We start from the raw sequence: 26,091 nt of genomic DNA, 5'->3' as shown, positions 1-26,091 counted from the left end.
TATGGATTAAGGTCAATTATGCTTGCTTGACTTACTCCTTGATGGTTGGGGTTGACTAGGCGATACTAACTCATGTCAATTATCATAGTTGTAGTTATGGCAATGATAGGATTCTTTGGATCCTCATTCCCAAGTCAAGGTTTCTTTTACGCATTAATTCACAATTTTGTTCATTCCTTAGTTCTTTGATTTCTTAGTTCTTTCAATCTTTAATTTCTTGCTTGAAAACCTTCTTTTTTGTCTTAACAACCAAGGAAGTAACACTTCAATTGCGTCCTAGGGAGAACGACCCGAGGTTTAACTACTCTCGGTTTAATTAGAAATTGTAAACTTTGACCGAGCATTACTCGTTGGTTGAGAGCTATGCTTACAACGAGGTTATATCTCTCCTTTACCAAGAAGGAATTCTTAACCGACGGTTTTGACCGCATCAGAGAGCATTGATGCAGATAGTGGCTGTGCCTGAGGTCCCACGTATGGCATAGTAAGACAAGTGGTGAGCCATGACCTACAGCTCTAACTGCAGTAAGGAATTTTTTGTACCTACATCATCAGTACTAGGCTCGACAACACTTTGCTCTTCACCCTCATGAAGTTGATATAACAACGAATGTTTGTTAGAATATTTGTGAAAGGTTGTGAACTTGTCATCATACCAAAAACACAAATCCTTCTCCCTTTTGGCCTAAAGTTCAGTAGGGGAGAGCTTCTTCCTAGATCCCAATTGGTACTAGTAGGGTGTCAAAGGTTTAGCGAGGGCAACGAAGGGGATAAGGAGTTACGTTGCGGTGCTCTAAATTGGGTGCCATTGGCAGAAGGCTGAGCACGATAAGAGCTAGGACCCCAGGTGTTTTGCGAAACTATGGAGAATTTATCTTCATATAACCGGGCGAGACTCATAGCACATATCAAGGATTGGGAACGTTGTGCCTTAAGCTTCCGTTTAATATCGGCTCAAACCACACTAATGAAGTAATCACCTAAAGCATCTAGAGGATCTATGCTAGTTCTATTAGCAAAAGTCACAAATTTAGAATAGTAATCAGTTATTGACCCGTTTTGCTAGAATTTAAAGAGTAATTCACGAGAAAATTAAAAAAAACGATCCAAACTCTAGTTTGATTGCATGCTTCAACTGATTCCACGAACAAAACTGACTTGTGCGTTTCGACATTTGAAACCACAGAACGATCATACCAGACATGTGGATGGAAGCAACTTGATTTGCTTCTCCTCCAAAATGCGAAAGAAATCAAAATATTGATCCACAGCAAAAATCCAACCTAGTTCATCTATGTTGTCGAATTTGGGAAGATCGAAGCTCACCCTTCAGTATGTGGGTAGATTGCGCTAGACTGCACTGTGGATGGTCAGCCCCTGAGTGCAAACCATGGGGTGAGTGTAATTCATGGAATGACTGCGGCAAGGGTCACTGAGAATTTGTAACTCACCCTTCTTATCAGTAGCTTCCATCACTCGTATGCGTTCCACTCGGGACTCCCCCATCACCAACTCAAGCATTTGGAACAAGCGTTTAATGTATGTCTCCATACTCTTCAAGTGAGTGTTATCCACCACTGCCATGGTCAATGAGAGTACCAAATAGAAGGGTGAAAATTAACAGAACAGAGAAGAAATGGAATATTATTGCCACAAGAGAAGTCTTAGTCATAGTTATAAAAATTGGATTGGACCTCTTAGGCCTCTTTATACTGTATGCTCCCCTTGCCACCAGGGACGGATCTACTTATATTGTAGTGGGGGCAAGCACCCCACTACAATTTGAAATTATTTTAAATAGTACATGATAATAATATTTATTTGTTCTCATTAAATTATTAAATTTGATCCACAATAATTTTTTATTCAATTTTTGACACTTGATAATCAATTTAAAAACTTCATATTAGATGTGCATTATAATGATAAATTCTCAAATTTAAATGAGATTGGTGTTCTTTCTTAAAAATTAACTTGAAAGAATATTATCTATCCATTAGTGTTTTTTTCTTTTGAAATTAGTTTTAATTTTTTTCATAACGATTACACTAATTGAATGAACTTTTTCAACTATGATATCATTAAAATTAGAGCTAATTGTATGAAAGGTGGGATTTAAATATTTTTAAATAATTATTTAACAACATATATATAAAAAAGAGACATTTTGATTGTATTGTTAATGAAAAATTATTCAATCTTTTTAAAATATAAAATACAAAAAAATAAAATTTTAAATTATATGTTATTATTTTAGTTTTTTAATTTGTAATTGGATATTCTAAAGACTAATCATATTTTATAATGACAAAATATAATTATACTAACAATTTGTTATGTATACATATAATTATTTGTACAAAATAAATTTTAAAATACAAAATATATATTGAAAATAGGTTAAATAATATATATATATATATATATATATATTTATACACAAATTTATAGTAGATAATTTGCTAACTAATTTTTTATGTAAACATAATATTTTTATTATAAAAATTATCATGCTATATATTTTACCCCACAATCAAAATTTTCTGGATTCGTCACTGCTTGCCACTTAGTTATGTTATTCCTTGTTATTTTATATACTACTTATTAATTATATAGTAAAATCGTATAATAATTTTTTAAATATTATTTTAATTTTATACTCATTTATATTTAAATTAATTATATTTTTTATTATTTATAATCATTAATATAAATGTTATTAAAATTGTATAAATAAAAAATATCAAATATTTTTCTTAATTAGAATATAATTATTTTTTATGGTTATATAATATTTATTAGTATTATTTTTCAATAAATACATATAGTATATAAAAATATTTTAATATAAAAATAAAATTAAAAAATATTTATTATGAAAAAATATTAAAATTTTATATACTTATTTAATAATAACCAGATTATAAATATTAGTAAAAAGATATGTATTTTAAATTTTAATTTTAGGTTTTTGATTATTTTATATTTTTTATTTATATGGGACCGGTTATGTCAGTTTATCTTAGGAATACACATAGATCGGATAAAACCGGGTTTGATGTGATCCAGACCCGACCCAAAATATACACTGGGTCTATTTATTAGACCCGAATCTGGCCCTAGATCCCATGAAACTAATACACTTTTGGGTTATAATTATATCGGGTGAAAATCGGACCGTTAAAATTACATTACGTTGATACCTTCTTGTAAGCTAGCATGTAAAAATATCCAAATTTTCAAGACTCCAACTATTATTTAACATGGTAAAATTTACTTAGAAAAATATAACAAGAACCAACCCTTCTTCAAAATTAAAGCATAACCACAATCAATACTAAAGCATAACCACAATCAATACTAATATTGTCTAATAACACCAAATATTTAAATCAATACAAATAACACAATATTATGCATTTGTCTAAAGTCTTATGTATTCTAAACATAAAACATTAACTTATAGTCTTATAATGACTAATAACAAAATATTAAGGTTTACAATACTTAAATTTCACATAAGAATAGTCATGATCCATCACTAATAACACAAAATATTAATTGTGTATGACCGGACCACCGGGCCGACTTCGGATGACCCGAGCTATGGCCTAGACTTGACCCGAAATAATGACCGGGTCTATTTTTGAGACCCTTACCCGACCCTAAACCCGATGAAATCACACCAAATTAGCCCCTAAAGTGTTCGGGACCAGGTCGGGCCTTTGGGCCGGGCCGGGTCATGTGCACCCCTAGTTCATCTAATAACTCATCGGTTGAAACAATAAATCAATAAACCAATAATTTGATTAGTTCGATCTCTGGTTCGATTCTAACAAATATACTATGAGTTACAGATAATTAAAAATGGGAAAAACAAAATGCTGTAAATTATAACTTGCAGGAAAAGAAAACAATGTAACAGTAAAGTATGAAGGTTATGTGAGGAATAGAAAAAATTCAAGGACCATCATCATGCATGAGAACCTATCATAGAAGAAAGGAGGAAAATTGTTATAAGGTAGCCAAAGAATGCAGAAGAAGAATACAAGAAAGAGAAAAAGAAAGGTCATAATAGAATTTGTCAGAGGGGAGAACGAGCAATACCAGTAATTCATTGTCAAGCATAGTTTTGCAGCCTCCTATTTAACATTCTCTCTCTGTTGCTTTTCCTAGCACCTGAATTGTTTGGATCAACTGCCACGTGTCTCTTGCTTTCATCTGATCTTTTCTCATTAGTTAGTTTCTTATTATTTCCATTCTTACCCTCAACAATCTCATCAGCAATAATTTTCTTCCTTGCTACTATCTATAGAATTCTATTAGCTTTGACATTCTTAGTTCATTCTACAGAAATAAAAGTTTCTATAAATTTTATCTGATACATATATTTAGCATTAAAAGTGACATAAATTTGAAGAGTGGAACTGAGTTGAAACAGATATAAGAAAGTAACTTATGTCGCTGCCAAATTTTTGCTTTAGAATATTGAGGTCTAAGATTAATTTTATTGCCACTATAAAATCTTTTTGCCATTCTTCCTATTGGTTTTGTTGTTTACTTGTTTAAATCATTCAACTTCTCTCATCCCTGCCAATCTCACATTATTACCTCCTCAACTTAGTAGATTTTTTGGGCTACCAATATGTTCATTCAATGCTTCGACGAATCAAAACCAATGAATCAAAACCAATGATAGATTGGGGACACTTACTGCTGTTCTAATATTCTATATGGTTAGTCTTACAAACATTTGCTTATGAAATCTTGTTTGGATTTTGACAATGCAGTATGCAAGCATATGTCATTGGAATTTGTTTGGACGTTATTTCTAAAAAAGATTTTTTTAAAATAATATTTTTTTAAAAAATCTTTTATAAAAATAAAAGTGATTTTATATTTGGATATCTCATATAAAAAGATCTTTTTATTTATTAATTATGTTTGGATAAAATAAAATAAAAATATTTTTTTGTTTATTTATTACGTAAAAAACATCTTTTTTTAGAAAAAAGATCTTTTAAAAAAAGATATAAATTGTAACTTTTCAAAAGAGATGTTTTTTCTTTTTTTTAGTGTCTTTTACTATTAGAATTTTGCCAAACACATTAAAAAAATATTATCGATTTAATAGCACCAAACCAAATACGAATAAACATAAATAAAACCTTTGACATTTCCATGACTAAAATCATATAAATTCATTATAATTAGAGTATTACTGTATTAGTATATGCTTAAATATGCTAGCTATTATGCGATTTCTTCTTGTTTTCTTTCTTCTTCTTCCCCTTCCCCCTCCCCCTCCCCCTCCCCCTCCCCCTCTTTTTTTCGAAATCATACAGAAATGATTTAGTACAAATTATGCAAAGATTCCTGAATAATCCATTTCTTTGGTTACAAGATCAGTCACTCGACTTTTATGCAATGTGTTGTTACTGGTACTCAAATCTTCTACCATAATATAAAGATTTATCCCAAGCTATATGCTTATTTATTTATTTTCCTTGGTAATTATATTTTTAACAGCCAGGAAGTATGATATCTATCTGGTGAATGATCCAAAGTTGAAAGTTGCTTAACTTTCTCTGTTCTATCCCCAATTCTAGATGCTTACTTGCTCTGCTCATAACATGCATCTTGTTGTAAGTGTAGGGACACATTGACCCTATTCATTTCATATTTTATGAAATTGACAATTCCATTCAATGTTGTTCTAGATGTTAAATTAACGAAATAATCAACCTCTTGAAAGAAAAATATTTGTTATCAATGAGTAATGTGAATATTGCAATTGTCGGAAATCAAGTAAGGAATCATCATCATCATTCATCTAATCGTAAAAGATACAATAACACAGTAATTTCAGTGAAACTTAGATAACGTAAATTCATGATTACTCACAAAAATTCAGGATCGTTTATAGTTAGCATAGCACTTCCCCATGCATGCCAAAATCTCCCAGATGTCACCTCTGTGCTTTCTCAGACATGAGTCCAGACACTTGTCTAGTTTTGTTTCATCATCATATGAAATATAATTAGATTTATCCTGGAATTCAGCAATGCCATAATAAACAATTGCTCCTATCATTAACATTGTTGATAATGCATTTCTCACAATATTTCTACCCATGTTTCTAGCTTGATCCTTATACTGAGACTGGTTCCTTACCAATATATATAAACACAAAAAAAGGAAAAATTCTCATCATAGCTTAAGTGTTAATTTAGAGGGAGATGCTCCCATAAAACGTTTATTTATGTGTCCCATTATTATTGGACGTATTAATGAATCGATTATTTTTTAATTTTTTAACAAATTAGAAAAAACTGATTTTTTATAACAATAACAATAAATCTAAATTTTTTTTAAAGATTTAATTGTATTTTTAAATTTTTAAGAATTTAAATGTTTGCAAAACAAAAAATCAAGGATATATTTATCTTTTTATCAAAAAATTTAAAGACATCCGGTTTAGATTATATAATTCGATCGAATCAAATTGGGTCTAATAATTATAATGCAGACAATTAAATTTATTATTATTGTTATAATAAACTGATTTTATTCTGATTTATTAAAAAATAAATTTTAATTAATTTAATAAAGATGTCTAATAATAATATAATATATATGAACATCTTAAAAAAATATTTTAAATATTTTTATTGAAGTGGTCTTCTAATTTAGAATAGTTTATTATTATTATTTTTTTTTTCGGTCATATACTGGCACACATTTGCACTCTCTCAGACACTAATTTCAACTACAACCGAGCTTTTGTTGGATATCGATGTGGTAATTTAAGAGGCCAATACATCAGCCCCTCTTACCCATGTCTCGACCACGAATAGTTTATTATTTCGGTTAAGTTTAAATGTCTTTTGAATTTGATGAATATTCGTTATATAATGATTCTATTTAATTATATTTGTTGTCATATATCGTATTGAATATTAAATATAAGCCACTATTTACACTCAACTGAAAAGCTGCATACTTGATAGACAGAAGAACGCATGCAACATATAATATAGTTGAGGCGAATTAATTAATTAATTAATTACTTCAATTAAAGGCGAGATCCAACTATAGTCTTTTATGTCGTGTAACCTTAGATGCTTTTTTGTTTTTTTTTTTATAGTATCAAATATGAATATTCATATATGATAATCAACTTTGATAGATTCAGAAATTTTAAATAATTGGAATAAATATATAGTATATAAAAATAATAAAAAAATCTTATAAATATATTAAATATATAAAATAAATAATATGAAAATATTAAATATTAAATAATTTTTATTTATTTATTATTAATATTAATATATTAATAAAAAATAATATAATTATTAATTTATTTTTTTATAAATTAAATATATAATAATGATAATAATAAATGAAACTAATAATCAAGATATAAATAGATTATTTTTTTAATTAATAATAAAAGTAAAACATATTTTTTTATGAATTATGTACGATAAATAGTATTTTAAAAAAAATTATGTATTAAATTTCTCATCATATCATCATTATATATTTTATAAATTATTTAATAATTATTTAATAAAAGAAAGACAAAAGTTAATTTCAAAAAAAAAAAATAATAATAATAATAATAATAATAATAATAATAATAGAGTTAGTTATTTAAATAGATAAAAATACAAAATACGTTAATGTTTTAATTTATTTAGATAGATAAAAATACAAAATATGTTAATGTTTTAATTGATTTTTATTTTAATTTATGTTTGAGAACTAATTATCAAAATAGATATTCAATACAAAATTTTTTAATTTACTAGTAAATAATGCTACAATAATATTTTTTTATTATGATTTAATATATAATTTTATCTTATATTTTTAGATAGAAATTAGAATTTAATTTTAATGTATTAATAGTATAAAATATTTTACATAATTGTCTAATTACGTCTATTTATTTTAGATGATCATATAGATAAATACAATTAATATAAAATATAGTTATTTTATGATATAATATTATATAATTAAATACATGTGTAAAACTACTTTATACCAACAGTGTATTAAAATTTAATTCTAAAAGTTTAGAAATATATATAAGATAAATATTTTGACACAAAATTAATATGTATTTAAAATGTTAGTGGGTACGTCCTCATAACTTAACACATGCATTCGTTTTTGTTGATATTTGTAAACTAAAATTAGTTATTAATATAAAATATATATTAGAATATAAATATATATTAAAAATAAATTAAATTATATATATATAAATATAAATATATTAGTAGTTAATTTTAGTATATAAATATTGAAAATATTAACTCAACAAGATTCACAACAATTCAAAACTATTAAGATATTTACCGTTACTATCGAGCCTTATACTATTAAGAATTAAGATGGCAATTCCGAATGTATGCCATCATCTTCAAAAAGTCATGTGCAAGCATTCTTTCGCATGAGCTGATACACTTTTTCAGCTTTCTCTGATTATTAATAGAAGATGCAATAATACTTTCAGGATTAGTGTTAGAGAATTCAGCCATGGTGGAATAAATAGCCACTTCAATCAATAATACTTCTACACTTGCAAGTATAACGCCATTCTTAGCCATATCTATTTCTCTCTCACACACACACACGAGGTTATAATAGATTAAGTTTTATATAGATTTATAATCTTACTTAATATCATTTTATATGATTATAAATTAGAATATTTCTTGCATAACTTGTGGTCTTTTTTCTTACACTAAGCGACACATTACAAATAAGAAAACAAAACACTTCTTATAACAAATGATGTTTTAGGATACTTTACTATTTCGGTTAAGTTTTATTTCCTCTTGCATTCTATGGGTTTCGGAGAATATTCATATATAACAATGCTATTTAATTGGGTAAGAACATATTTGATACATTGGTCTTAAATGGTGTCTGATAAATTTAGGATACAATAAGGAAGTGAAAAATTGCATACCTAAAATCATTGCAAACAAAATATGGAGGCAGAGTGCCATGTCTAATGGATACACATGTTTCGTTTATATCTTAGCTTGTTTATTTGTAATCGGGAGATGTATATATCTATTTAGATTATAATGGCAAAAAGATAAGCAATAAGTGTACAAATATCAAAAACTTGCAAAATGCATGTAAATATAGAAAGAAATACTAGAAGATTAATATTTTTTATCAATATTAGCTTAATATTTTGGGTTAATATTTTAGTTTTGTATTATTAGAATTTAAAATTTAAAATTCAATCTTTAATATTTAGTATTTAGAATGATCAAGAATTAGTAAAAAATAATAAATTTTATTAGTTATATAATATTATTTAAATATAAATATAAAAGTTGAACTTTTTTTCTTTAAAAAAAATCCCCAATGAATTGAACAACATTCAAGGAGAAAACATGTCTTAATGCATTTGTCTCTCACTTTTAAATCATGTGCATAATTCTGCAAATTTTATCACAATCTTCATTTCAGATGAAAAATAACAAGTTTATAGAACAAATCATTATTTTCAATAGGTATAAAATTTTTAATGAAAAAGAGAACTGTTTCAATGAGAGTTGAAATTAGTGAATTAGTTTTATAGGGTGCTACAATCTGTCAATTTAACATCTGAGAGAGAGGATAAGATAGTATGAAAATTTAATAGATTAGACATTCTACTAACTCTTTTATACAGGTTTTGCAGGCTGAAATATTATCGGAGGACATTTTCAGTTATCGCTTCACTTGTTCTATTTGGAGGGGTTGGTTCCACCAAGAGTGGAATTGTTCACCTGATTTGCATTAGTTAATAGAGTCAATACTAAGAACAGATTAAGTAAATTTGGCATTGTTGGTCAAAATGATACTGATTGTGTGTTGTGTAAAAAAGATTCAAAGAATGTTTACCATTTATTCTTGAGTTGTGAGTTTACTTGGTAGGTGTGGTGTGCTTGGTTGTTCGCTTATAAAAAACTATGGTCTATTCCAGGAACAATTAAGTAAAAATTCGAGAGTTGGACAGACGCTCCTACTAAGAAGGACGAATACAATAGGTGGTTGATTAGTTTTTATGCTATCATCTGGAATACTTAGCTGGAAAGAAATGACAGAATACTCAGAAATCAAGAAGCAGGTGTTGTGGATGTTATCAACTAGTCAATTAGGAGCTACAAAGAGTAAGCTGATTTTGATCCTTCTAGTTGTTGATGACAATGTCGAAGATGACTACAGTTTAATTTTTTATTTTGTTATCTAGTAACATTGTACTTTCTAACTGTTCTATCTTATTATGTTGAGCTTTTTTTCTTCAAAAAATAGAACAAATCATTACTCCAATCATCAATAATACAATTGCATGTGATCCACCATTCTTAGCCGCAAGTCTCTATTTTTTTCGGTCTTGCAAACATAAGACTGACAAAGTATTGGTGGGTCTCCAACCTCAAGTGGGACTCACACATATTAAAACAAAAAAAAAAGAAAGTGGCATAAAGCCACGAGGAAGGGAGAGAGAGAATTGAAGCCTCGTTCATTTTTGAAGGAGAGAAAATGAAGTAGAGCTTCGGCGTGAGGGAGAAGAAGAATTTGGGGAAAAAGGGCAGTTACAATTTGATCCGATTGAGCCGGTAAATTTGCTCCATTTCTTATGAAATTTTAGTATGTTACTCTTAGTGTAGAGATGAACATTAAGATATAACTTGCTAGTTGTATTGCCTTCTCTTTTACCTGATTTTAGATACCCTCTTTGTGGAGGGTTTATGTTGATTCCATCAGTTTTGATGATGTATTTTGTTGATTGTTGAGATGTTCTAGTGTCACTAGGAAGACTGTTTGTGTACTCATTATTCTGATAGTAGAAGATTTTACTGGACTAAGTCCCGTGGATTTTTTGTCCCTCTTTGGAGATTTTTCCACGTTAAAATTCTGGTGTCTGATTATTTAATTTCTGCCATTATATTTGCTGCTTGGAGTATCTTTGATATTGCCTATTTAATCGCACAGGTTGTGAAAAAATTATTTTTGGTACTTTCGCTGTTAAACAGGTTCTTATTTTGAACCTTTGTTGAGTTTTCCCAACACAAGGCTAGCTTTATACGCAATATGATTATAAAATTTAGGGATAAGTACTGAAATCGTCCCTAACGTCTTGGGTCAAAATCAAAATCGTCCCCGACCTTTTTTCGTTATTAAAATCATCCTCAACGTTAAAAAACGCTTTAAAATCATCCTTTTTACCAATTTTATTTTTTATTACCAAACTACCCTTATTAAAAAATTATAAAATAAAATAAATATAATTATAAAATAAAATAAATATAAAATAAATAAAAGAAAGGAAAGAAAGGGATAGATAAGAGAAGGGGGTGGGGAGAGAAAGAAAGAGGGGGCGAAGGGGAGGGGCGAGGGAAGGGGACCGCCGCACCATCGCCTTGCCGCCCTGCTACACCGCACCACCACCACCTTCTTCTTCTTCTTCTTATTCTTCTTCTTCTTCTTCTCTCCTCGTCGCCGCCACCGATCTCTATTACCGCCACTGCTCTTCGTTGCCGCCACCACTCTATTCCTCGGGGAAAGGGGGAAGGGAACACGAAGGGAGAAGATGTGGGAGAGGGGTTTCGGGAAGAAGAGGGGGAAGGGGAAGGGTCCTCGCCACCGCCACTGCTGTTTCTCGTCGTCTCTGCTGGATCTCCGCCGTTTCTGCTCCTCCTCCTTGCTCGGCCGCCGGTGTCGCTACTCCTCGCCGGTTTCTGGTTTCTTATGGTTTCTTCTGGTTCTGCTGCTTCTGCATGCTTCTGATTATCAATCTGGTTTCTGTGTTGTTGTTCTTTTTTTATGATTGACTGCCTCTGCTTCTCCTTCTGCTTCTGCTTGAACTTTTTCCACTGGTGAAGAAGATTCAATTTACTGGATTTGTTGTTGTTGCTGGTGAAGAAGAGAAAAAGAATTGTTGTTGTTGCTAGAATTGTTGAACTGCTAGATTTGTTTTTTCCCCATTGTGTCTCGATTTTGTTAATTGGACCAGTGATTCTAGATTAAGTATAATTGATTAACTTGCTGAATTGGTTTTCATATTTGAGGGAGAAAAAGAAGGACCTTGCAAAATTTTTTACAGAAGTTGTTCTCCCAAGTTATTGGTTTATTCATATGAAATGAGCTTGTTCTCAGCTGGGTTAGATTCATTCATGCCCCCATTTTTGTTCTTGGTTCCATCTGATGGTTCTGACTCTGATTATGATTATGATTCTGATTGGTCCATTGGGTGGTTGGAGCCACTTGGTTCTGATTTTCAGAGTAGTGATGTTGATGATGATGACGATGATAGTTTTGCAGTCCTGGTTCCTTGCTATAGACATGGCTGCAAGGAGGTGGAAGAAGCTTCAAACAACGTGTGGGGGTGGGGGTGGGGGTGGGGGTGGGGGGGAGGAGTTTTTGTTTTTGTTTTTGTTTTTATTTTTTATTTTTTTATTAATAGTTAAGGGTAATTTGGTCAAAAAATAAATTGAGATAAAAAAATATGATTTTATAACGTTTTGTAACGTTGGGAATGATTTTAATAACAAAAAAAGGTTGGGAACGATTTTGATTTTCACCCCAGACCTTAGGGACGATTTCAGTACTTATCCCTAAAATTTATTCATTGCCTAGCTTATGTATGCCCTCTTTTTATACCGAAAATTGTAAATTACCAATATAAAAAACAAAAATTTCTATGTTGATTCATGCTCTTTAGCTAATTTTGTAGTTATTCTTAATAAAAAATTAGATTAAGACGGTTAAATTAATTATATTATATGGTATAAATTTAAAAGTATTATATTATTTAAAAATTGAACTATCTATTTGTTTGTCGATACTTTTCAAAAAATGGTGTTCTTTGAGGTCATTTAATTTTGAACCTTTTTCTACACTACAAGAAATTACTAGAATAGCAATTAATTTAGCGACCGATTGTGATGGTCGTTAAAACTTTGGTCGCTAATTAGAAAATAGCGAGTCGCTAATCGTTAGTGACTTATTTTCAACCAATACTATCAAACTAGTACCAAACGATATTGGTCACTAAATCGATCGCTAATAAAATTGGTCACAAATAGCGACCCTTTTTTTTGTTGCTAAATTGGTCGCTGAAGAAATTGGCCGCTAAATAGCGACTAATTTTCGGTCACTAAATCGGTCAATGATAAAATTGGCTACTAAATTGGTTGCTAGTGTCTGGTCTAAAAATCTAAAATCAATTACTAAATCAGTCGCTGTTACTAATTTTCTAATTATAGATTTTTACTAATTTCACATATACCACTATTAAAACTTGATTTTCATAAATAATTTACTTAGTCAATTGTTAATTTTTTTTATAAAAATACTAATTTATCCTTGTCTTTTCTTATAAAATTATAAATTTATCCACACTCTCTCCCATCGTTACCTACCACCATTCCTCCATCCTTCATCCATGTCACTGCACATCCTACCCCTACTTCCACTTCTGCTTCCAGCACCACCATAACCAATCTCCAGTTCTCCATTACCTCAACCAAAATGAATAAAATATTAACTTAATAACCACCACCAAATTAACCAGAAAAATTCCAAATAGCAATGAACAAAACAAAGTCCCAAAAACTGATTTCATATTAATTAAATAATGGGTGATCAAATCTAATCCAATAATTAAATAGGAGAAAATTAAAACACAATAAACTCAACAGCAAAGAGTAGTGTGAGGTGTTGTGAAATTAGATATCTATAATCGCAAGTTAAGGAAAAACCAAGAATAGATATTGACCCAGAATTTCAACAGAAAACGATAAAGAATTCAAAGATGGGGAAGATGAAGACAAAAAATAAGAAACAGAGGAAGAAATACCTGATGAAAAAGAAAAATAAGATTGTTTTCTGGATGGTATGGAAAATGAAAAAAGGTATGGGTTTTGCAGAATTTGGTTTCAATCAAATTCACTTTGCAACTTCCTCGAAATGAAAGTGGTAGATGATGAAGAAACACGAGGTGATAAAGAAGCACGACGAAGTAAAGTGAATCACGGCATAGAGAATGATGATTAAAGAGAGGCGATGATGAGTCATGAGGTGAGGCTGGCGATGAAGTGGGGGTTCTCTTGCAGTACCGACCATGGCGACGACAGATGAAGTGGGTGTTCTTTTTGCAGTGGTTGTGGTTGGTCGTAGGAGAGAGAGAGAGAGAGAGAGAGAGAGAGAGAGAGGGAGAGGGAGTCATGGCGATAGCAATGGGAGAAACAGAAGAAATGGAATTAGTAGCAGAACTTTTCTGCTTTGGGAAGATTGGTATTAGTGTTGAGTTGTTGATGAAAACTACTGCAATGGTGATATGGTGGAATAGTGATAGACTGACAGTGAAAAGAGAGAATTGAGGAAAGATTAATAACTTTACAATAAGTTAACAGTTAACTGTTGACTTAATGTTAGGGTTAATTTGTCAAACATAATATATATTATATATTTATGAAGAGATTAGAGAAAGCAGGGTTTTCTTGACAATAAAAGAAAACGAAAGAACTTATATAATGTACACAAAAATATAGTAGTGATGGCTATAAGAATAAAATCTATTAGAATAGAAAATAGATTTTATCCCCAAAAACAGGAAGCTCAACAACAACTCTATGTAACAAATTAACTATTTTTGCTAACCAACTCTTCATTTTCACTAACATCCTCCCTCAAACTGATTGCTGGTCATTGAACAACTCTCAGTTTGCATCGAAGCTTGACAAAAGATGATATAGACAATGGTTTAGTTAGCACATCAGCAATTTGCTCATTGCCTGGGACATGAACCACATGAAGCAGCTTTTGACAAATCAGGTCTCTTACAAACTGGATATCAATCTGGAAGTGCTTGGTTTTTCCATGAAGAACAGGATTGGACGTGAGAAGTACTATACTCAAATTTTCACAGAAAATTGTTGGAGAGGTTTTAAGCTCAACTCTAAGTTCAGACGACAAGTTCTTGAACCAGATGACCCCAGCTCCATAGTTTGCTAAATTCTGAAATTCTGCTTCAATGGAAGACCTGCTGATCGTGCTCTGCTTCCTGCAAGATCGTGAGAGAATATTAGTATTAGAAAACACACAGAACCCCGAGACATACCTTCTACCTTCAAGATCTGATGCCCAATCTACATCAGAAAAACCATACAGCCTAAAATCTTGACACTTGTGAAGCATAAGACCCTGATCCTTGGTCCCTTGTAAATATCTAAGAATTTTGTTTAACTGCTTTCCAGTGATCCAATTTAGGAGCATGCATGTATTGGTTGATTTTACAAACAGCAAATGACAAATTTGGTCTGGTAATTGTGGCATAATGGAGAGAGCCTACGACAGATCGATACAACTTGACATCTTCGAAATCTTCAGACCCAATTCTTGTTAAATGCAAGGAGGATGACATAGGAGTTGGCAGAGGGCTAGCACAATGCATCCCTACTTTAGATGGAAGATCAGTCATATATTTGGTCTGATACAAATACATCCTACCTTTACAGTCCTCAAAACTTCAATTTCTAAAAAATATTTCAAATTCTTAAGTCTTTTAAAGAGAAAATGTTATGAAGTCGTTTGATCATTAAATCAATTTCAATTGCATCATTCTCTGTTATAATAATATCATCAACATAGCAAAGAATATAGATTACATAAGTAGTAGCAGTTCTAATAAATAAAGACATATCAGATTTAGAATTAGAGAAACCAAAAATTTGAAGAGTAGAGCTTAGTTTAAGAAACCACTCCCGTGGAGCTTGTTTTAGACCACAAAGAGATTTGTTAAGTTTGCAAACCTTTGATTCAGTATCTATTTCAAAACCAATTGGTTGAACCATATAGATTTCTTGATGTAAGTCTCTATTGAGAAAAGTATTGTTGAAATCAAATTGTCTCACCACCCAATATCTAGACAGAGCAGTGCTAAGGATTAACTTCACTGTAGCTGGCCAAATTGCAGGACTAAAAATTTGATCAAAATTAAAACCTCACTTTGATAAAAACCTTAAGCTACCAAATGAGCTTTATGTTTTTTAATCTATTAGTTTTTTGTATTTGGAGATAATTAAAGAAAATAATTAGAAAAAATTGATTGAGAATAAAAATACAAAAAAATATAGCATAAAGTTATAAATAAATTTTATTAATCATGATATATTGGAATGTCTAAACAATAAGTAGATGCTGTTATGCTAAAGTTGAACATGGTTAAAGATATTTTGAATAATTTATTTTCAATAATATATTATATTAGAAAGAAAAAAGATAGCAATAGAGAAATTATTTATGTCTATTCAAATTGTATGGAATGATACAATATAGAAGGGTATCTATAGGTGCTAAGAAAATCGAAATAATAAAGATGTAATATCTTATAGTAAATATTCAAATATGCTAAATAATTTTAATGAAAGCTAATTGATCCTAATATATTTTAATATCCCCTCTCAAACTCAAGTGAAAACTTAAGTTTGAAACTTATTTAAAATAGCAAAATTAAAAAAAAACTACATAAATTAATGGAACATGTACATACAGGACTGTCGCAAGGAAGTGCAGATGGAACTGTCGAAAAGATAGTGAATTACCCAAAAACTGCCCAAAAAGTGACTAACTACAAAGAGATGGTAAAATGTTGGAGGATGACGAAAAATATTTGGTTTCTCCATGAGAATAGGTTAGTAGTGAATAACATTGGTGTTTGATTTATTAGAGTCGGAAAGACACAAAACAAAGAGGATAGGCTAATCAGTGAGGTGAAAAAGCATTAAAGGAGTGACAAAAGGAAAGAAAAATGGCATAAAGAAAAAGTGTAAAAAATACGGTGATTACACTAGAAGAAAAATAACCTATTCTCTTCAAGGATGATACATAACTCTGAGACCATGTTAGAAAAATAAGAGAGAGCAGTAGAGAAAAGGCTTGTGCCTATTCAAATTGTATGGAATGATACAATATAAAAGAATATTTATAGATGGTAAGAGAATTGAAAAAATAAAGACGTAATATCCTATAATAAATATTCAGATATGCTAAATAATTCTAATAAAAACTAATTGATTTTGATATATTCTAACATATTAAATGGAGTAATAATAGCAACAATGTTACTAATAAACATGTTTATTGTACTTTGAGTATTTGTAACTAAAAATTGTTATTATTATAGTTTTAATATAGATGTTAATTATATATAATAATTATTTTTTAATTTAATTGAGTAATAATAGAGATTAAATTTAATTGATTAGCATGCTTAAAGTTTTATATTATTTTATATAGAATTCCATTATTTTTATATTGCAAAATTGTTATCTATGCAAAGTTATTAATATGACACAATTACTAAAATATATGGTATAAATTTGTTTATATATATAGTATGCTTTTTTTTGTGAGAGAATGGATCAAAGGACCCAACAAAATAAGAAAAAGAAAAATAACTAAAATCTCTAGACAGTGTAACCGAAGCTACATCAGTTACAAGCAAATGAGCAATATCATCAAGGGCATAGTCAAATATATGTAAATTAATGAAAAGATGTTATCTTTTTTTTTTTTTTTTGCTAAGTGGTCAGCCACAAAGTTTGTTTCACGTGGATCATGGGTCCAGAACACATGAGAGATATGGATTCGCTTGTAGCTTTATGTATTCAATGAGAGAGGAGTATGGGTGTTCAATTGGATAGTCTTGGATAATGAATTTCAGAGCTGTTGCGAAATCAGATTCCGCAATTATACAAAGAAAATTCAGAGCAATAGCAACCTGAAGGCCATGACTAATTTTTTAAAGTTCTAAATTTAGGATAGAGAAACTTCCAAGGTTGTAGGAGAAACCTTTGACAAAACCTCCGAGGTGGTTTTTAACAATCCCAACGCAAGCAACATTATTGATGGGCGCCATGTAAGATCCGTCTAGATTCAATTTGACATCTTCATTGGGGGCCTCCTATAAAATCTGGTAAATTAATTATGAGTAAAAAAAATAGGAAATTAAATTTTATAATTTGAAGAAGTAAAAATAATTAAAATGCGAATTAAAACACTAATTTTAAAGATTTTAGCCTGAAATTGAACCAACAGACTAAACCGGTTGAACCAAGCTCATGTTAGACCAAGCCCAACCCTTAAACCATCACCCCTTTAAGCATTCATCCTTCTTCCCTTCCCTATTTCGTTCCACGGTGAGATTGAAGAAAAGAGAGCAAAAACCTAAAACCATTTTCTTTTCCAAATTTCAATTGCTCATTATTTTCAATCCAAAGCTCCGATCGTCGCACCATTTGCGGCCATGCGTTTATCTCACTGAGCTCTTCAATTCTATCTGAACAAAGTGGCAAGGCACTTGAGTTTTTTGCCCAGTTCCCTCTTCCATTTTGATTTCGTGATTTTGGTTGTGGCTATTGAGGATTTTCATAATTTTGATGGTTTTGGTGTACTCTAGTATTGGGTAATTGTTGGATTTCGTCCCAATCATCCGTGGGTAAGGTAAGAAAACTCTAATCCTTGTGGTTTATGGATAATTGTAAACCTTATTATTGATTTTGGAATATTATGTGGAACTAGATTGAATTTCGTATTGAGTTGGTATTGAATTGGCAATTTGAGTATTTGGAACTAAGCTTCGGTGGCCGAAAATTGTTAAATTTGGGTTGGAGTTTTGGAAGTTGGTGAAAAAGAGGTTTGGTGGTGTCTTAAAGCTTGGGAAAAATCGGTCAAGGTATGGTTTTAGTTTCTTGTAATTAATATATAATATTGTGTGAATCTTAGACTAGTTGCCTTAAGATAGGTTTGAATCATATGAATAAGTAAGTTTGATTGATTAGATATGGTATGTGCATGTAATGTGAATTGTTGATGTTTGATGTTGAAATTAGTGGAAATTATGAGTGAAATTTGTTGAATAGATTGAAGAATTTATGTGTTTATATGTTTTTAGAGTGATTGAGAAGTATGTGATAATGGTTAGGAGTAATTGGTATTGATTTGGTTGTGGTTTGATTGGTTATGAATTGAGAATTTTGGAAAACTAGGGGATTTGTAAGTTTTGGTAAAAACTGATTTTTTACCAACTTCTGCAAGAGATAACTTGACTTTCGGACTCCTAAATCTTGTGAAACTTGTCTTGAATAAAAATTGGGTTCGTGAAGTTTATAACGCCTGAAGAATGGATTGAAAACTATTTTTAACGGAAAAGTTATGTATGTTTAAAATTTGGTGTAAAAAACTGATTTTCTAAACTTAACAGATTTTTTGAAAAATCAAGCACATGCGTATGCAAAAGGTTTCATGCGACACGAGTACTGGACTCTGCCCATTACTCCCGCATACACGGATGGATGCATGCATACATGGCACTGTTAGTTTTTCAAATCGCGCGTACACGGGTGGCATGCATACACATGACCACGCTGTTTTGCCAAATCGCGCGTACGCGGGTGGCATGCGAACGCCGGACCACCTTGCTTTGCCAAAGTTATATTTTTTGTATTTTTAACCATTTCTCTAGTTTTCAAACCTCTGTAAACACTGTTTAAGATTTCCTAGTTAGTGCTTAGGCTTTAGGACGAGCGAGAGAGTATTGGGTGAAATAAAATGGGTATTTTTTATTATGAATTTAGAGCCGGTGACTTACGATTGTAAAGTATTGTGGATGGATTAGCTAGAATATTTTGTGGAGTGTACTAAGTAGATTAAAGAAGACATATCGAAGTATAGTGAAGATAAGTTTGAAGAAGCATATTTTGATTATGAAACTATATTTTGATTGTGAAACTGAATTGGGAATGATTGTTTCATCTTGAGCACTCTTTCTAGAAAGTGCGACCTTATTGAGATGGTGGAAGGTGAGGATCCCCTTCTTTGTTCGTCCTGATATTGTAAAATCATCTCCAATGACATGGTGGGAGGTTAGGATCTCTTCCCTTATTTCTCCTGGATATATGAGAACGTACCTCCTAGGTAAACGCAAGATGTGGTTTCGCCCTACTTGCTCCAGGTTGGTTGTTGAGGCTTCCCGGATAGATGCAATGGTGTGGTTCATCCCACTTGCTCTGGGTTAAGATTATTTGAGCTTCCTAGGTATATGCAAGGGTGTAGTTCGCCCACTTGCTCCAGGTTGGTAATTATAATTTATCTGCATCTCTCTGGGTAGACGTAATAGCTCGCCCCCACTTGCTCCAAATTGAGATTTGAGATTCCCTTGTCCCTGCGTCGCAAGTGTGGCCGGACACTTATACCTTTCCGAAAGATCTCCTCCAATGAGATGATAAATGAATATATATATATATATATATATATATATATATATATATATATATATATATATATATACCCTTGGGGATGCGCACACGTAGGGACTGTCCAGGGTTTGCTACCTGACATGTCAGGTTTAACTGGATAACCGACATATGAGACTAATCAGCCATAGGACAGACATGCATCATGTGTATTTATATGATTTGTTTGAGTATGCATATTGTGTTTGGGTTTGCCTAATTATTTATCTATATTAATATGCTATGTGACTTAAATGTTGTATCTATTTTCTTAACTGTGTATTACTTGTATGTCTTGTATATATTTGCTTTGAGAGATCCCTCATGCTGGTAGAGGTGACGGTGAGGGTTGTTCCAAATTGAAAATTGGAAGGTTTGTAGAGAACTGGAATTGAAGAGATAGATTAAAATCCCCAGGTAGAATTACCATATTTTTTGTTAGTGAGAACTCTAGGGTTTGATTTGGGTTGTAGATGTTTAGGATTGCCTTTGGCTGTCCAGAGCCTTATATCTTATCTATTGGGTACAGTTACAATACTGAGAATTTTCGGTTCTCATTTCATACGTATTTGTTATTTTTCAAATGCAAAACGTAAGGCACCTCGCTGAGCGTGCTGGAGACTCCTTCAGAAGTGAATGTCTATTTTGGGGCTTTCATTTTATATACTTAGTTTGTGTGTGTATGTGTGTGTATTCTCCACTCTTGTATTAAAATTTGTATTGTATTAAAATTTGTATTGTCCCTCCTAGAGATTGATTCGGAGAATCAGCATTGATATTTTATCTTTTGGTTTGTTTTTTGATTGTATATATATATTTCTAGCCAGCCTTTGCTTTGCAGGTTGAGTTTAGAGCTTGATTATGTATTTTTGTATTAGAATTATATATATATATATATATATATATATATATATATATATATGTCTTTTCGATTTTTGTGTATAAGTCTTCTATCTTAACGCCTTTCGAGTGTGACGCATTTTTGGTCTTGTTTTGTTTATCTTTTTCTTCCAAGGCTCCTAGATATACTATCTTTGCTTTATGTATGTATGTATGTATGTATGTATGTATGTATGTATTTTTGTTTTAGAGGTCGTAGCGTCTCACCACCTTTAGTTTACGACCTAAGCGTAAAGCTCTGTGTGGTAGGATGTTACATCTCCAGCAAATGTTTCTATCAAGGCTCAATAAAGGTGTTTTAAGGCTCAATTTAGACTTTGAGTATCTAAGAAATTCATCACAACAAACTCGAATTTGAACAAAGGTCGAAAAAACTAATGTGGCACTTCCTTCGAAGATCAACCCACTCCGAAAGAACCACAAGAAGGACCTTACCACCCCAAAAAGGCACTGTCAATTGCTAGAGTTGGAGAGATTGGAGTTAATCTATTCCTGCAAGTTACGTCTGAAGAAACTTTGTCTCCACATCGGGGGTAGCAAAGCTTCCCAAATTTTGGAAGAAAAGTTACAATCTCTTAGTACATGCAATACATATTTGGTCTGATTGTTGCAATGAGGGCATATAGCATGATTTGACAGATGTCGTTGTTGCCTTTTTTTATTAGTTAGAAGTGCATCATCTGCCGCTAACTAAAGGAAAAATCTTATGCTTTCGGGTCTGCACCAATGCGAGATTTGGTTGAAGGTTCCAATAAACTTAGGAGTAGTGTCACACAACACTAGGTAAGTTTGTTTTAAATTGAAAGATCCATCATCTGAGAGGTTCCTGCCACATAATTCGACATCTTCTAAGGGGACGAAGGGGAAATAATGATAGCAATCTCCTTAACCACATTCTCTAGCAGTCATTGGTTGAGTTTATAGTATGCCTTTATGAATTTCAATATTTAAAGTTGGAAATCTAATTTTTGTTACAAACTACATTATCATTAAAATTAGACATACAACACATTTGAAAGTTTTTTGCATTCTTCAATCTTTATATAATATATATAAAGTGTATGTGGAGTATGGTGATTCTTTTACTCTGTTTGTTGAGTGATAGATTTTATTATATCTTTTTTCGTTTCAATACTATTTAATTTAGGTGAATTTTATTCAATTCTCTCCGTTTTAAAGGATAAGTTACTGTTTGTTATATATCACAATATTATTGATTGAAATAGATTAATTTATTATAATTAAATTTAACCATTCATCTAACTTAAATTTTGATAACTTAACTAATGAATTATAGTATAATTCTTTTTACAATTTATGAAAATCATTGAAAAAGTTATATTTTGTAATTTTTTTTTCAAATCACATATTTATTAATCATTTTCAACTAAGTAAATCTCAAAAAATAAAATAAATAGATAAAAAAAATTAAAAAATATAAAAAATTCTCATAACGCTATCGCTTGATAATTCTATTTTACTTTTTTCGTTTTTTTTTAAATATATTTTGCATATAGAACTTCTTCGTCCAGAGACAGACAATTTGAGAATGAAAAAATGATTATATTTGAGATTATTGACATAAGAAGAAAAAAATGGAAGAGATAAAGAATTATGCACTCTACACGAAATTTGAAATTCAAATTCAATTGAATGAAATTAAGGGAGTTTATTTTATAAAATGTTTTATTATTTCAAATTTTTTTATGATTTTACGTGCTTATATATATCTCAGTTTATTTATTCAGTAAGTTCATTCAACATACACAGCTCTAATTGAACTATAATTGAAAATAAACTTTAGGGTAAAGTATATTTTTTATCCCTGAAATTTGGCAAAAATTTTAAAAATATTTCTAATTTTTATTTTGTTTCAATTTTGTCCTAAAAGTTTTTAATTTGCATCAAATATACCTTCAACAGCTAAATTTTTAAAAAATTTAAGACCAATCTAATAATAATACATAAAAATTATACTTAATTTGCTTGTGTTGAGGGTTGTTCTTATAAAATTGTTGATGAATCAGTCTTAAATTTTTTGAAAAATTAGCCGTCAGGGGTATATTTGATGCAAATCGAAAATTTTTGGAACAAAATTGAAACAAAATAAAACTTAGAGGTGTTTTTAAAACTTTTATCAAACTTCAAAGACAAAAAATATACTTTACCCTAAACTTTATTAGATCGAAGGATTTTGTAGTAACTAAATATACTATATATAAAGAAGTTTTTTGAAAAATATGAAAGAAGCAAGAGAGAATTATCAAGATATAGTGTTTTCAGAAAATTTTAATGTCTCTTGAATTTTCTATGAACTTTTTTGAAAATGATTAATAAATATGTGGATTGAGAAAAAATAAATTACAAAATGAGATTTTTTTAATGATTTTTATAAATTGCAAAAAGAATTATATCATAATTAATTAGTTAGGTTATCAAAAATTATATTAAATAAAAATTTAAATTTAATCATGATAAATTAATTTATTTTAATTAATAATACTGTGATATTTAACAAGTGATAATAATTTATTTTTTAAAATAGAGAAGGTTAAGTAGAATTCACTTTTAATTATTTAATGTCAATTAGGATGAACATGTAATTAACAACTTCAAGTAACAATTATAGAGTTTCAAAAGTTGGACGATTATTTCATATCACAACACAATATTTTACTACATTTGATTGTAACTCAAGTAGTTATTATTATTATATATTGTCTTATAAAAAGTAAGATTAAGTTGTTGAAACTTAAAGATAACTGAAGCACAAAAAAAACCCATAAATACATGCATTAAATGAAACACCTAATTAAAATCAGCCACATGGATCACTTCTTGATCTCAATAAAGAGCTCAGATCTTCAATTCATTGGAAGATTTATATGAACATTGTCTGGTAAAAAAAAAAAAAAAAAAAAAAAAAAAAAAAGAAAGAGGTTTAAGTCTTAAAATACTACAAATTACATAAACTAAAATATTCACAATAAATTAGATACATACGTTACTTGTTACTTAAGGAGGTAGTCGCCGATATTGTTCATAGCATTGTGCAATGCAAAATGCCTTACTTATTGACTCATGTGGAAACTGTCTTCGACATCGAGCGATGCATATATCCAACTCAAATGCAATATAATAAGACCTAGTCCAACGTTGTTTAGAAATAGTGTCATGTAAATTGGTAATGGCAGAACATATAACTACTCCTATAATCAACAATATTGTAATTGCATATGACGCACAATTTCTAGCCATAGATAGATTCTTCTTTTTGGTTGTCTTGAAATCATAAAGTTTATCTTGGAGTTTTATAGAGGTTTTAAAGTCTTCAATAATATTTTTATATGCAATATAATTCTAGAATTGTGTCCCTTCGTTGCACTAAGAGATACAAATTACCGTTAAACAAAGAAAAAGTTTTTATATAAATTATTCACTTTAAATTTTGCTACGTTAAAAATAATTTTTCAATACATACATTAACTTGAGTTAAAGTTAAATGAATAATTTATACGAATTTAAAAATAAATTTAAATCGATGCAATGCAAATTGTAATTGTTCGAATCAAATTGGATAAGATTATAAAATAAAATCAAAGCAATATAATCAGAATCGTATGGAATTATATTGATTTTACCTTTTAAATTGGCTAAAACTAAATTATAAATACTTATTCTTTTAGTTATTTAATAATTTTATCTCATTATTATTGTAAAAGAGATATATATCTACATATATTATTTACTGTAGAAATGAGATAAATAAGTTACTAGAATACTGTAAGAAAATTAAATTTGTGCTTTTTACTCCTTTCCTTCAAATCTTGGTCAAATGTCCTTTTTATATAATTGATTGTTTTCAAAATTTGAAGCTGTCTTTAATGACAATTTCTGGAGCATAAGAACGAGAATGTGATTGCATTTCTCCTTCAGCAAATGAGAGCAGCAGGGGTAGTGGAAGTGCAAAATAGCATAAAAATATTGTTGTATATGATAGAAGATTGTGAGAGGAGTGTGTTGTTCTTGTTCTTTTTTCTTCTGTGTTGGTAGCACATTGTCATTTGTTGTACTAATCAAATTCGCACCATTAATTTTTAACTTTAGCACAAAATTTTATTTTATTTTTTTCTCTATCAAAATGATGAATAGAAACAAGTTTTGCTTCTTAGCTTTTACCCAAATTGTGTGCATTTTTTTTTTTTTGGTTTAGGCCTAAAGCCACAAAAGGAAATCGGATTGGAAAAACAGCCTCAGTTCCACAATGTACGCTGGACCTCTACAATTAACGAAGAAGATGAGACGGATGAAGAGCCATGGTGACCTCCAATGCATGGTATCTGAAGCCACTGTTTATAGCTCTTGTGATTGCTGTCATACTTCTCTTGAGACCATGAACATTCAATGATGATTCGTCTGAACTTCTCATTCGTTGTAGTTCAGCACGATTTTCCTAGGCTCATTGCCTTGTGTCGTGGAGCTGCCTCTTAAATTCGAGACAGAGTGAATAATCTCGAGAGAGAAAATCTATGTTGCTTCAATTCAATTGCGAGCTGGTCTGTGGCTTGATTTTGGTTCTCCATGTGGATCTGCTGCTCCTACCTTGTTCTATTTCTCTCAATTTTTTGCCTCGTGGAGTTTCCTCGACTGATTGAGGTTAGGTGGTCGAGACCAAAATTGACAGTGCAACCCAAGTAAATTTGTGTGCCATTTCCCCGAAGCCCCAACATAAGTTTTTTTCCTCGATTTGTCTGCTACTCATTGATTGTTGAAGGCTGCGTCAACCTACAGATGGAATCAATCCTATCCTGCTAACTAGATGAGCCTCCTTCCCAAGTATGTCCTGTATCGGTTTTGGCAGGTTCTCGGGCTA

The 26,091-nt window shown here is 30.5% G+C and overlaps 3 long non-coding RNA genes across 3 annotated transcripts; 1 reads left to right on the top strand and 2 right to left on the bottom strand.

The window, feature by feature from the left end:
- Positions 1-3,789: 3,789 nt before the first annotated feature.
- Positions 3,790-4,918, bottom strand: LOC112771298 (uncharacterized). The gene is made up of 2 exons (XR_003186996.2): positions 4,108-4,918; positions 3,790-3,987 (listed from the first exon to the last, which is right to left on the bottom strand). It is a non-coding gene; the product is annotated as an uncharacterized lncRNA (long non-coding RNA).
- Positions 4,919-8,371: 3,453 nt separating this feature from the next.
- On the top strand, positions 8,372-10,305 carry LOC112771295 (uncharacterized). The gene is made up of 2 exons (XR_003186979.2): positions 8,372-8,602; positions 9,710-10,305. It is a non-coding gene; the product is annotated as an uncharacterized lncRNA (long non-coding RNA).
- Positions 10,306-23,849: 13,544 nt separating this feature from the next.
- On the bottom strand, positions 23,850-24,538 carry LOC140182763 (uncharacterized). The gene is made up of 2 exons (XR_011878874.1): positions 24,222-24,538; positions 23,850-24,114 (listed from the first exon to the last, which is right to left on the bottom strand). It is a non-coding gene; the product is annotated as an uncharacterized lncRNA (long non-coding RNA).
- Positions 24,539-26,091: the final 1,553 nt, after the last annotated feature.

Source organism: Arachis hypogaea, chromosome 3 (genome assembly GCF_003086295.3).
Source record: "Arachis hypogaea cultivar Tifrunner chromosome 3, arahy.Tifrunner.gnm2.J5K5, whole genome shotgun sequence".
In the NCBI taxonomy this organism is placed as follows: domain Eukaryota; kingdom Viridiplantae; phylum Streptophyta; class Magnoliopsida; order Fabales; family Fabaceae; genus Arachis; species Arachis hypogaea.
Note: the sequence above shows the minus strand (reverse complement) of the source record. Positions and strands in the feature narration are given on the sequence as shown.